Genomic DNA, 11,144 nt, shown 5'->3' on the forward strand with positions numbered 1-11,144 from the left:
TAAGATCCACTCGTCTGTACCTTGAACCATACGCTTGTGGTTGGCATAACTCATACCCTCGCACCTCGGCCGCGCAAACTGGCAAACTTTGAAATATAGCCGTGTACCGCCGACACCGCTCCACCGCGCTCCACCGCCGCTCCACCTGAAGCCCACCAATTGTACCTAACTTGCGAGGGATACCCGCGCATAACTTATATTCCATTAACGGCCCACTAAGCCATAACTCACTTTGAATGTTACGTTTTAAGCGAAATGTAGCAGAAATTGTGTTAGAGTTTGAGATACTATTTTAAATGCAGGTAGAAACGTGAACATTACTACACACTTAAGTAGTTTTTATTATAATCAAAAGTGATGTAAGTAATCCAAGTAGGTGTACCTACAACTGATTTTAGTAATACGCTTAGATGCAAATAAAAATATCTAAAGCTTACAAAATTGAAAAAAATTGTTTCCGCCCGGGATCGAACCGGGGGCCTTCTGCGTGTTAGGCAGATGTGATAACCGCTACACCACGGAAACGATACTAACAATGGCGAAATCACGTGCCACTTACTAGTTGGCACGCGGCCCAGAACGCGGTTAGTGAAAGTCAATCCCAGCAATAAAGATTAAGACCCGCTTATCTGGTTTTACAACTTTAATTACGTTATTATTGAAGAAGTTATAAATAACGAGATATGAGTAGACAGGTGATATCAAATAATTTAAAATATATTCGAAACTGTGTCATCAACCTTGATCGTAAACGTGTGAAAGAACTTGTGAATTAATTTAAATATATTACAAGATCTGGAGGTCCGGGTTCCATTCCCGATGGGGACATTGTCGAAATCACTTTGTGAGACTGTCCTTTGTTTGGTAAGGACTTTTCAGGCTTGAATCACCTGATTGTCCGAAAAAGTAAGATGATTCCGTGCTTCGGAGGGCACGTTAAGCCGTTGGTCCCGGCTATTAGCCGTAAAAACACCTCCACCAACCCGCAGTGGAGCAGCGTGGTGGAGTATGCTTCATACCCCCTCCGGTTGATTGAGGGGAGGCCTGTGCCCAGCAGTGGGACGTATATAGGCTATTTATGTTATGTTATGTATATTACAAGAATAACAACGACCTTGAGACATACTGTACTGACTGAATTAACTGTAGGTAGATATACCTACTATGCATGCCGTGTAAGATGCGAGTGACCGTTAATATTCAATATCACTCCGCGACGAGATAGAAACAAGCTATATTCCGGAATCACCTCAAGTTACGCCATTTAATCAACACCTCTTGGGCGAGGATCCGAACACGTCGTTACCAACAATTACCAACTACAGGCGGGAAAGGGGTGAGGCAAGGAGAACGGGGGGAGGGGGTTGACCTAATGATGCTTTATGTCCTGATATATTATCATATTAATGCTCAGAAGTTCCCAACACCAGATATTACCTCCGAGAGGTGTCTGGAAGTGATCAATATTAATTGTCACGGAACATCTTGATAATTTAATGTTATGTTATGGGTCTCACCTCCCTTAGTTGAGAAGTTTTGCTGCGAGGAAATTGAACTGTGTTTGTATTGTTATGAATGTTGATGTGTACGTACGAGTATGTAGGTACCTACATTATGTATATCTTATTTACATTGTCAGTATGATCCATTGATCCCTTATAATACTGAAAAGCCAGTGCATAGTGCGACATAAAATTCTTGCGAACATTGCTTTGACAGGTTCATTGTCAATGTTTTTTTTTTTCAATTTGAAATAAAGGTTATAAATACTATTAGTTTCAAATCTAAAAAGAGACAATTATTGTCATACTCTACTCATGCGCGGAGGTCCGTGTTGCTCTGTGCGTGCTTTACAATAACTTCTGAAACGGACACAAAAAAGAATTCAATGCAAAATTGTGATTTTAAAACTGATTATAACAGGAGTGGGCCCCCGCCTGGCACACCGATGCCGATACAACGACCGCGCGAAATTAAAAATAAATGACTCAGAAAAATACACGAGAGTCCATGATTTGATTAAATTAAGAGGAAAATACCGGCGCAGAAGGAAAAATTCCTTTTTTTTGTTATTAAAAGCTTTTTTTAGACGACTTCATTTTGCAAATACGTCGATTTGCATGAATTTATTTTGTTTGCGCTTCAATGGAGTTCACTAATATTTGAATAATGAGCTTTAAGACTGTTCGCGACGGTGGTAAATATTTGCTTACAAATATGAACTTAATACCTACCTAATTTAGGCTCCACGAAAATATAACTCTAACGTGTACTTAGGCTTTACATACAAAGCTTCTATTTGTACGTAGAAGTAAAGAAAAAATAAAAATCTACAAACAATCGTATAAACTTCCATTCAAACAAAAATAATATTTAAATTGGGACCGTATGCAGAAGACAGGAACAAACTAGGTTGACCCTGTATCTTGGGATCCTGGTCTCCCCCCACGAACCACATTTCGTTTTTTTTTTAATATATTATGTACTTACATCTGGAGTAACACGACGTAATAACACTCATATAAAAATATAATAAACATTGAAAATGTGTGTGTATTTGTTTGAATGTATGTGTGTGTATGTATAATATTTTTAATCCTTTCAGTTACCTTAACTATTAAGGACATTTTCACTCTATTACAAATACGTGATATAAAGATAAGATAAGATAAGATAAGATAAAATTTACTGTGTATAAAAGTTGATTACACAGTAAACACTTAGATTGAGAGATTATAAAATGAGTAAACTTTATTTAAAGATTATCGAATAGGTAAGTACGATTTTATTAATACAACTACGTAATTATGTGTAGTATAATACACTTGAGCTTCTAAGCGAGCTTTGTATGTAAAGCCTTGTATATTATAATTTTTCAGTGACGTGACTTAAAAATAGACATGATACATATTTAATAGGTAATTGTAGGGAGCGCTGGTAATTTCAATAAAACCCCACACAAACAATTGAATGAACTGTATTACTTAGGATATTAATTTAATTACAAGATCCAAACATAAAGACGCGTTGGCTTGCTCGCGCTAGAGATGTGACTGACCATAAATGGTAGACTATTAGGTATGTCCCATACAGTAATACATAACAGTAGGCAGAAGTCTTCCCAATTATAATTAATAACTTCTTTACTTTTCAATAATAGATCAAAATAGTTTTCTATGTGTAAAATGGGCAGTCCGTCCAAATAGAGTAACGTAACACACACTGTCTACGTATATACAATGTGACCACCTATCTAATGTACCCCACACAATTATATCGAAAGCCGAGCCCAAAACAATAACTCTAGACGCCACTAAACTACATATGGCGAGCGATTTAAACTCGAGGCGAGATAGCCGTAAACTGCCGGACGACGATAAAAGTTACTCGCTAACGGCTAATTAGAGACACAGAGCGATACCGAGCGATTTATATCGCAATTTTGAGCGGCAAGGAGAGGAGCGGCTGCGGTGTGGGCCACGGGCTCGGCGCCACAGTGGGCCACGAGTGGTCCATATTGAATGTGGAAAATATTCTAATACAACGGGAGTTTTCGGTTGACTAATTTTTGGAGTTCCAATTGGCTTGTTTCATTGAATTAAGTGTACTTAAATGCATTGAAATTCACATTGGAAATGATAATAACACAGGAGAATTGTACTGTATCTATCATCATCTGTGTTAATTTGTTTTGTATGTTGTGTGAAATAAAGTATATTTGATTTGATTTGAGAAGCCATTAAATTAAACATGATTTGTAAAATAATGTAGCGTCCAAAAGTATTAAAAAATGCTTCAATAGAATAAATAGGGAATCTAAATGCTTCACCATCAGAAAGAAAAGGATAAAATCTAATTGGTCTCACATCTTTACAACTTTCAAAGGCCTCATAACGTCATAACTCCAAACCCCTAAGTGAGTCCCTGTGCCCGCGTAACCCTGAAGACGGCGGACCTCGTGTCGTGGTCACGATCGGATCGGGTGTCCGATAAAGCATGGTCACCCTCGCCGCGGGCGGATTGCTCCCAAGAGGACACTTCTTACTGGACACCCTAGCACAGAGTCGTGGAGTCGAGTTGCAATGTCCGTTTAGTTGGGAAAGACATTGCGTTACTGTTAAATGGGAATACAAATCATATAATACCTAATTTATTTTATTGGTAGATTCGTGTGTTCATAATATCGCATTTTAGAGAGTATAATTTCCGTAACTCAAAATAATCCGAAAAAAAAGAGATCGTTTTTTGTCTTCTACCTACTTATTTAAGAAAGTCAGTAATAATAATTCCATTTTCTCCTTATTAAGTTGATTAAAAAATTAAATGATTAGTTTTAAAGTACAAGCGAGATCAAAATTGTGATAAAAATAAGAAGCAAGAAAATCACCAGGTCTTGAAAGGTTTAAAATTATAAAATATAAAAGGAATAATTAAGAGGGCCAACTCCATTGGTTTCTTGCTCTCTGATTAGAAACTTGGTAGTATGGTAGTACAGACAAGACTCGTATCGTTTCAGGATCGAACCCGGGCATAAATCACAAGAGCTGATCATATCACCCGCAGTACGCAACGCACAATTGGTCACTCAGCCAGATAGCCGGCTTCAATATAGTTTTTCCTTAATTGTGTTCCGATACACATCTGTCTTTGGTAGAGGCTGTGTATTTGCTTAATAAGTAATCCGAAATTTGGCAAAAGTTCGCCCATGGCGGTTTTCCATCAGTTGATTCTCGTAGAATTGATAGTAATTCTCGAGTGCACCATTTGGTAAACAACAAAACCCAAACTTATCAGAACTAACGATAAAATTATTAGAGCCTAAATCTCCTAAAACATCCATAAAGAAGAACTTAGCTACTATTATTCGCCATCCAAAAGGTCAATTTAAACATACACAAACTCACTCCTATTATAATATATATTATTATATAATCCTATGGGATGAGGAGCTCGGTGGCGCGGTTAAGCTACTTTCGCAAAGGCCGGTCATAGGATGGGTGACCACAAAAAAAAAGTTTTCATCTCGAGCTCCTCCGTGCTTCGGAAGGCACGTTAAGCCGTTGGTCCCTGCTGCATTAGCAGTCGTTAATAACCATCAATCCGCACTGGGCCCACGTGATGGTTTAAGGCCCGATCCCCCTATCCATCCAGAGGGAAGGCCCGTGCCCCAGCAGTGGGGACGTTAATGGGCTGATGATGATGATATAATCCTATTACTTATTCTTATGTGCGGATTTCAAGGAAACATAAATCTACTTCGATTTTTATAAGGAACATGTCCGCCACACACAACGCACTCATCGCGTAATTAACTGACTTCAGTTTAATTGCTCATAAACACGCATCGGTGATTCTCAACGAAAATGAACTTAAGCTGCTAGATATTAAGGCTGTAATTACATGCCGCAGTCGACGTGTGTGCTTTGTAAACAAAGCCGATCATGTCGCGCTTACCGAATCAGGTCAGTTCGAAATTTAAAAGTTCAAATTTCGAACGGTCGGAAGTTGTTTTACGATTGTACTTGTCTCCCATTGGCTAGAGGATGCCTGCTACTCTTTATATGTGACGTGTTATTACGGATCAGCGGTGATTTACTACCAAAGAAATTAACATTTTACTGTATTCTTAATTGCTTCCTTCAGATACGGGGTTCGTAAAGGCGTAGTTTAAAACAAAAACTTTGACTTTTATTAGTTGTCACTTACGGTTTTAAAGCGACTTTATTTTATAAATAAATAAATCTGTTAACAAAAATGTTCAAACATCCTTGTCGATTTTACGATACGATACTTTGTAGTTTCATAAAACTTAACATTTTTGACGTGGCATCATGTAAACATTACTTTAGTTTTATAAAACCAACCATATATTTTCGAGGAGGCATAACTACATTATTATCAAGAACATAAAACAAAGTTACGCTTCATGAAGAAATCCACAGAAGAAGACATGTCCATTGCTGTATCGCTGATAATATAGCACTCACCCAATACAACGAACCTCCCCTCTTTTCCTGAATTGTTCTTGTGTTAAAAATTAAAGTATCAAACAAATGTAAAGAAAACTCTGCGATGAACAAAAGGCGCGCTAAACAAAGGCGCTGCTAATTCCACCGATGTAATGGATTTCACAGCGCAGTGCGTATAAAAGACGATCGCGACGCTGCGCCCGAGTCGCGCTACCTACTACCTCGGATAGGGTGTGTCATCATCGGTAAGTATATAAATATAGTGTAACAGCTTCGTGATATGTTGGTGTATCAATTTTGTAACTACTTATATCATGATGAAATTACTGATGATGTAATTACAACTTTCTTACTACATTCCTATGTATTGACAATGTTGGTACAGACACTTATAGAGACAACCTCGTAAGCGTATTTTTGGTTTTATGTTTCGGATCTCCTACTGCACTCTTTCGGTTGATTGAAGGAGGCCTATAACGAAGTATACAACGTATATAGACTATATATTTGTTATGTTATCTAGTAGAGATTTATGTATTACCATTATAGACGGCGATACTGCTCACGTATCACGTTTTTCTAATAGAAAGCTCGGTGAAGCGTGGGTACTTAGTTCCACTTGCGACAATTGTACCTCTCACTACCCCAATTGGGATATAGTTGAGTATAGTAGAGTAGGGCACCGCAAATGGAACAACAAACAGTACACTTACTAACAATTAACATTGCAGGAGATATAATACCTTGGGTATTTGTTTGAAGCTGCCACACCGCTGGTATACTTACATAGTGATGTCGTCCAACTTGCAAATGATGACAAAGGAACGGAAGTGCGACACGTTTTATTACGCCAGTTATGCGTCCTCAGCACAGCCTTTAATTGCACTCCCATGACGTTCTGTTTCATTAACAGCTCTTTTCATTGTTTAGGTTTTGTAAATTAATTCGGTATTGTCTGAGCGAAGAAAAGTTGCAGCCATTTTGATTAATTTTACAATGATAGATTATTTGTGGCTAAGTGCATTTTTGCCGTCAAGTAGAAGTATAAAGTACTTATAATCTTTTTTTTCTTTTCTGTAGCTTGGATGCTTTATGTAAAGCAAAACCGATTTATCTCCATTTTCTTCAGACGTGATACCGAGTTATACTATCTGTATAAGTACATTGGTGCTAATTCCTGTAAATACCATCTAATTTTATTTTAAGTTATATCTGTCATTTTCTTATCCGCCGAAAAGAAAAGGGACGGGTAATCTACAAGCATAAAATTTATGGAACACACGTCAATTTTAAGCACAAATCTAAAACAACCGTCTAAACATTTTACATTGGCCAATAACCCGACAGAATTAAGTTGACAGGACACGTCAAACGGTTTGCATACCAGCGAGATACCTTTTTGATTCGCCCGGGTTATTCATTAATTTACTCATACTTCCTAAAATTAAGAGCTGTCAATCATCCGTCCCTTTCCTTTTCAGCGGATAAGAAAATGACAGATATAACTTAAAATTATTATTTTAAAGTGTGTTGTATTAGTGATTATTATATAATACTGTACACCCCGTGGCACGTATGTACATAATCTAGTACGGGCTATACTAATAATGATCTATAAATTGCCCATAATAGGTATGTAATCCAACAATAATGTGGGCCGCGGCGGCCTGAGCAGTAATCCGTGATTGGTGTGGCGGGAGATATGACGTCATAACTGTCATAAGTTATGTTTACTACGAGGGACCAGCAATTACAAGCGCAGACCCGAGGACCTTCGCATGATAACACGCTCCTCCTTAATATTCAGCGACTGAGCTGATATATTTGAGGTATTAATGACTTATGTACCAAGGTTCTAAAACTCTACTCATCATCACCAGCCCTTCAACGTCCCCACTGCTGGGGCACGGGCCTTCCCTATGGATGGATGGATAGGGAGATTGGGCCATAAACCACCACGCGGGCCCAGTGCGGATTCGTGGTTATTAACGACTGCTAATGCAGCCGGGACCAACGGCTTAACGTGCCTTCCGAAGCACGGAGGTGCCCACATCCTATGACCGGCCTTTGCGAAAGTTGCTTAACTTCAACAATCGCAGACCGAGCGCGTTTACCGCTGCGCCTCCGAGCTCCTCAAAACTCTACCACTGTCAAATTAGAACACTACGGTATTAAAAGTAAAGAATTGGAATTTATGCGATCTTATTTGTCTGGTAGATCACAAAAGGTTCAAATAAATAATACAGAATCTTTCGGCTCTGAAGTCAAGATAGGTGTTCCGCAGGGCTCCATTCTCGGGCCATTTTTGTTTTTAGTTTATGTTAATGACTTGGCCCACATGGTGGAGGGTCAGAACTTGTCAAATATCGTACTTTTTGCGGACGATACTTCCCTTATTTTTAAAACAGACAGACGAAAGCCCAACAATGACCATATAAATCACGCCCTTTGCCAGATCCACCACTGGTTTACAATAAATAACCTAGTTTTGAATGGAAAGAAAACAAAATGTATTAAATTCAGTTTACCTAACGTAAATTCTGCTGATTGTGATATACTTCTAAATAACCAGAAACTAGACTTTGTTAAAAATACAGTTTTTCTGGGATTAAATATTGATGATAGACTCAAATGGGACACACATATTAAATCATTATCAGGTAGACTTAGCTCAGCTGCATTTGCAGTCAAAAGGATTAGAGAACTGACTGACGTGACGACTGCAAGATTGGTATATTTTAGCTACTTCCATAGTATTATGTCGTATGGTATTTTGCTTTGGGGTAGAGCAGCTGATATTGAAACCGTTTTCATTCTACAAAAAAGGGCAATCAGATCTATCTACAAACTGAGATGCCGCGATTCTCTCAGAGAATTTTTTAAAGAGATTTCCATTATGACTGTACCTTGTCAATACATATATATGAACATTATGTATGTTAGGAAAAATTTACACTTATATTTAAGAAACTGTGATAAGCACAAATACAACCTAAGGAATAAGAACAAATTAGCAGTTCCTAGTTCCAGACTATCCAAAATTAGCACATCATTTGTAGCGCTGTGTGTGCGATACTATAATAAGATACCAGAAGATGTACTAGGCCTTTCGGGAAATATGTTTAAGAATGTTATAAAAACTACTTTAATCAGTAAAGCTTATTATAAAGTAGGAGACTATCTTAAGGATAATAATATTAAATGGATTACTTCAGCTCAACACAAAAAAGACAAGAATGTTTGCAATAAAAACTTGGCCCTAAAATACTGAATTTGAAATAACTTTGTAAGTGGATTAAAAAGGATTGTGAAACACTTGATGATATTTGAACAGTAGAGTACTTTTTCTTTTTATATCCAGGCGGAGGATTTTTGAGCTTCTTTTTATAAGTGGTGCATGCTCGCCTCGAAATGTTCGTGTACGCGGTGGCGTCCGGAAGTCGGGTCGCACCTTTCCCTCAAAAATGTGCGAAGGGAGCGATGGCTGGCTTTCGCGTCAACTCGTGATCGGGTGCTGCGTATGTGGACAGGCCTGCTTCTGACAGGGAGCTCATAAAACACTGTTTCTGTGATAAAGTCACATAAACTCTTTATGTTTCACTTTCCTTCCACCGACTGTAATTGGAATACCATTGTATTTAAGTCTATAAATTATGTAATACAAACTGGATTAAAAGAAAAGAAAGGAAAACATGAAACAGTAGGACTAGGGCCCTGTGCTGGGAGGTTTTCTGGCCACGTCTTTCCCTCAGCGTTACAGATTCCGATGTGGTAGTAGTTTTACAGCTAGTTACATAATATGTAATTTAATTATGTCTGACGTTCAAAAAGCGCTAACTTTGTGAGCCAATTTTGAAAAATAAATATTTTTGAATTTTTTGAATTTCTGTCCTTGTGAAGAGCCAACATTATTAAAAGATTTTTAGAAGATAAAAGTAAGAGAGGGTTCATTACAAAAGAGTCATCTAATGTAATGTTGCCGACGTCACTGCGTGAAATGATTGTAGAGTTAGATGACTTAAAATAAAAAGTTATATTACAATGTTACGTTTGCGCATATAAAAGTTAGTATAAGTAAAGAAATATAGATTTTTAGGTGAATTTCTTCATCGTAGCTATTTTATTACTTTACCGCTATCGACCCGGTAGGGTCGATTAAATCTTTCAAATATGAGCCGAGGTTCGCGCCTAACTGGGCACACAAGCCTGTTGTCTTAAATTGTGTACCGGGTGAGAGACCATGGCGCTCCCCATTAGTCCGGCCAAGTAGTTAATGCCTTCTGCGGTAAATCTGCAATAAGTCAGGTCGCAGGTCTGTTTTATCCTCTCTGTCATGCAATGTATTGTCTTAACTGTGTACATAATAATGTTAGTAGTTAATTTTGTTGCGATGTTGGTGTGTTCTATCAAATTGGATGTTCATGTGTTCATGTTATGTTGCGATCTATACAATGAATTAAGGTACACTCTCGCCAAACGTAGGTGCGATTAAGTTACGGCAATAGACTTGCGGTCGTAACGTTTATTCCCAATTATGCAGGAAACGTAAAGAAAACCTTTTCTAGTGTAATTGCCAATCTACCGTCGAGTGTATCCCGTCGTTCCACTAAGCCAGTCGAGGCCATTTCTGCAGAATGCAGCCATAAAGCAAGGTAGAAGTTTTTAATCTTTTAAGCAATCACTCCCCCCTCCCCCGCGCCGTTCACCCCGCCCCGCCCCGCGGCCGCTGCTACCACTTACCAGCAGATTGTCTCACCACATTGCACCGTGCATTCTTCTAGACACCGCATTCAATCTTCTCACACAAGTTTCAGTTTATGGATATTTTTTTTCTGGGTCACATCATAAAGGTGGCTTTGTAGGTTACTTTTATGGTTAGTTATGTAGCTACAGATGATTATAAAACCTGAGGGGACTTTCTCTAAGAAATATTAAAATAACGACCTATAAAGTTAACGAAGATTTCACGATCTCTTAATTTAATTTACCGATTTCTTTGGTCCTTCGTCGGTTGCTTAATCACTTTTGAAGAAATCGTTTCACAAAAACCTAAGACTTTGGTTTCTTCGAAAACTGTTTGACTATCGAGATGGCGGGATTATCCGTCCTCGGTTCGAGTTAATTAAACATGAAATTCAATTAATAGAGCCGGCGAGTTATCGCGCGACGAATAAA

General features: G+C 38.2%; 1 non-coding gene across 1 annotated transcript; it reads right to left on the minus strand.

Moving 5' to 3' along the window:
* Positions 1-452: 452 nt before the first annotated feature.
* On the minus strand, positions 453-525 carry Trnav-aac (transfer RNA valine (anticodon AAC)). Its single transcript has one exon. It is a non-coding gene; the product is annotated as a tRNA-Val (tRNA).
* Positions 526-11,144: the final 10,619 nt, after the last annotated feature.

The sequence above is a fragment of the Pectinophora gossypiella genome, chromosome 9 (genome assembly GCF_024362695.1).
Source record: "Pectinophora gossypiella chromosome 9, ilPecGoss1.1, whole genome shotgun sequence".
Lineage (NCBI taxonomy): Eukaryota > Metazoa > Arthropoda > Insecta > Lepidoptera > Gelechiidae > Pectinophora > Pectinophora gossypiella.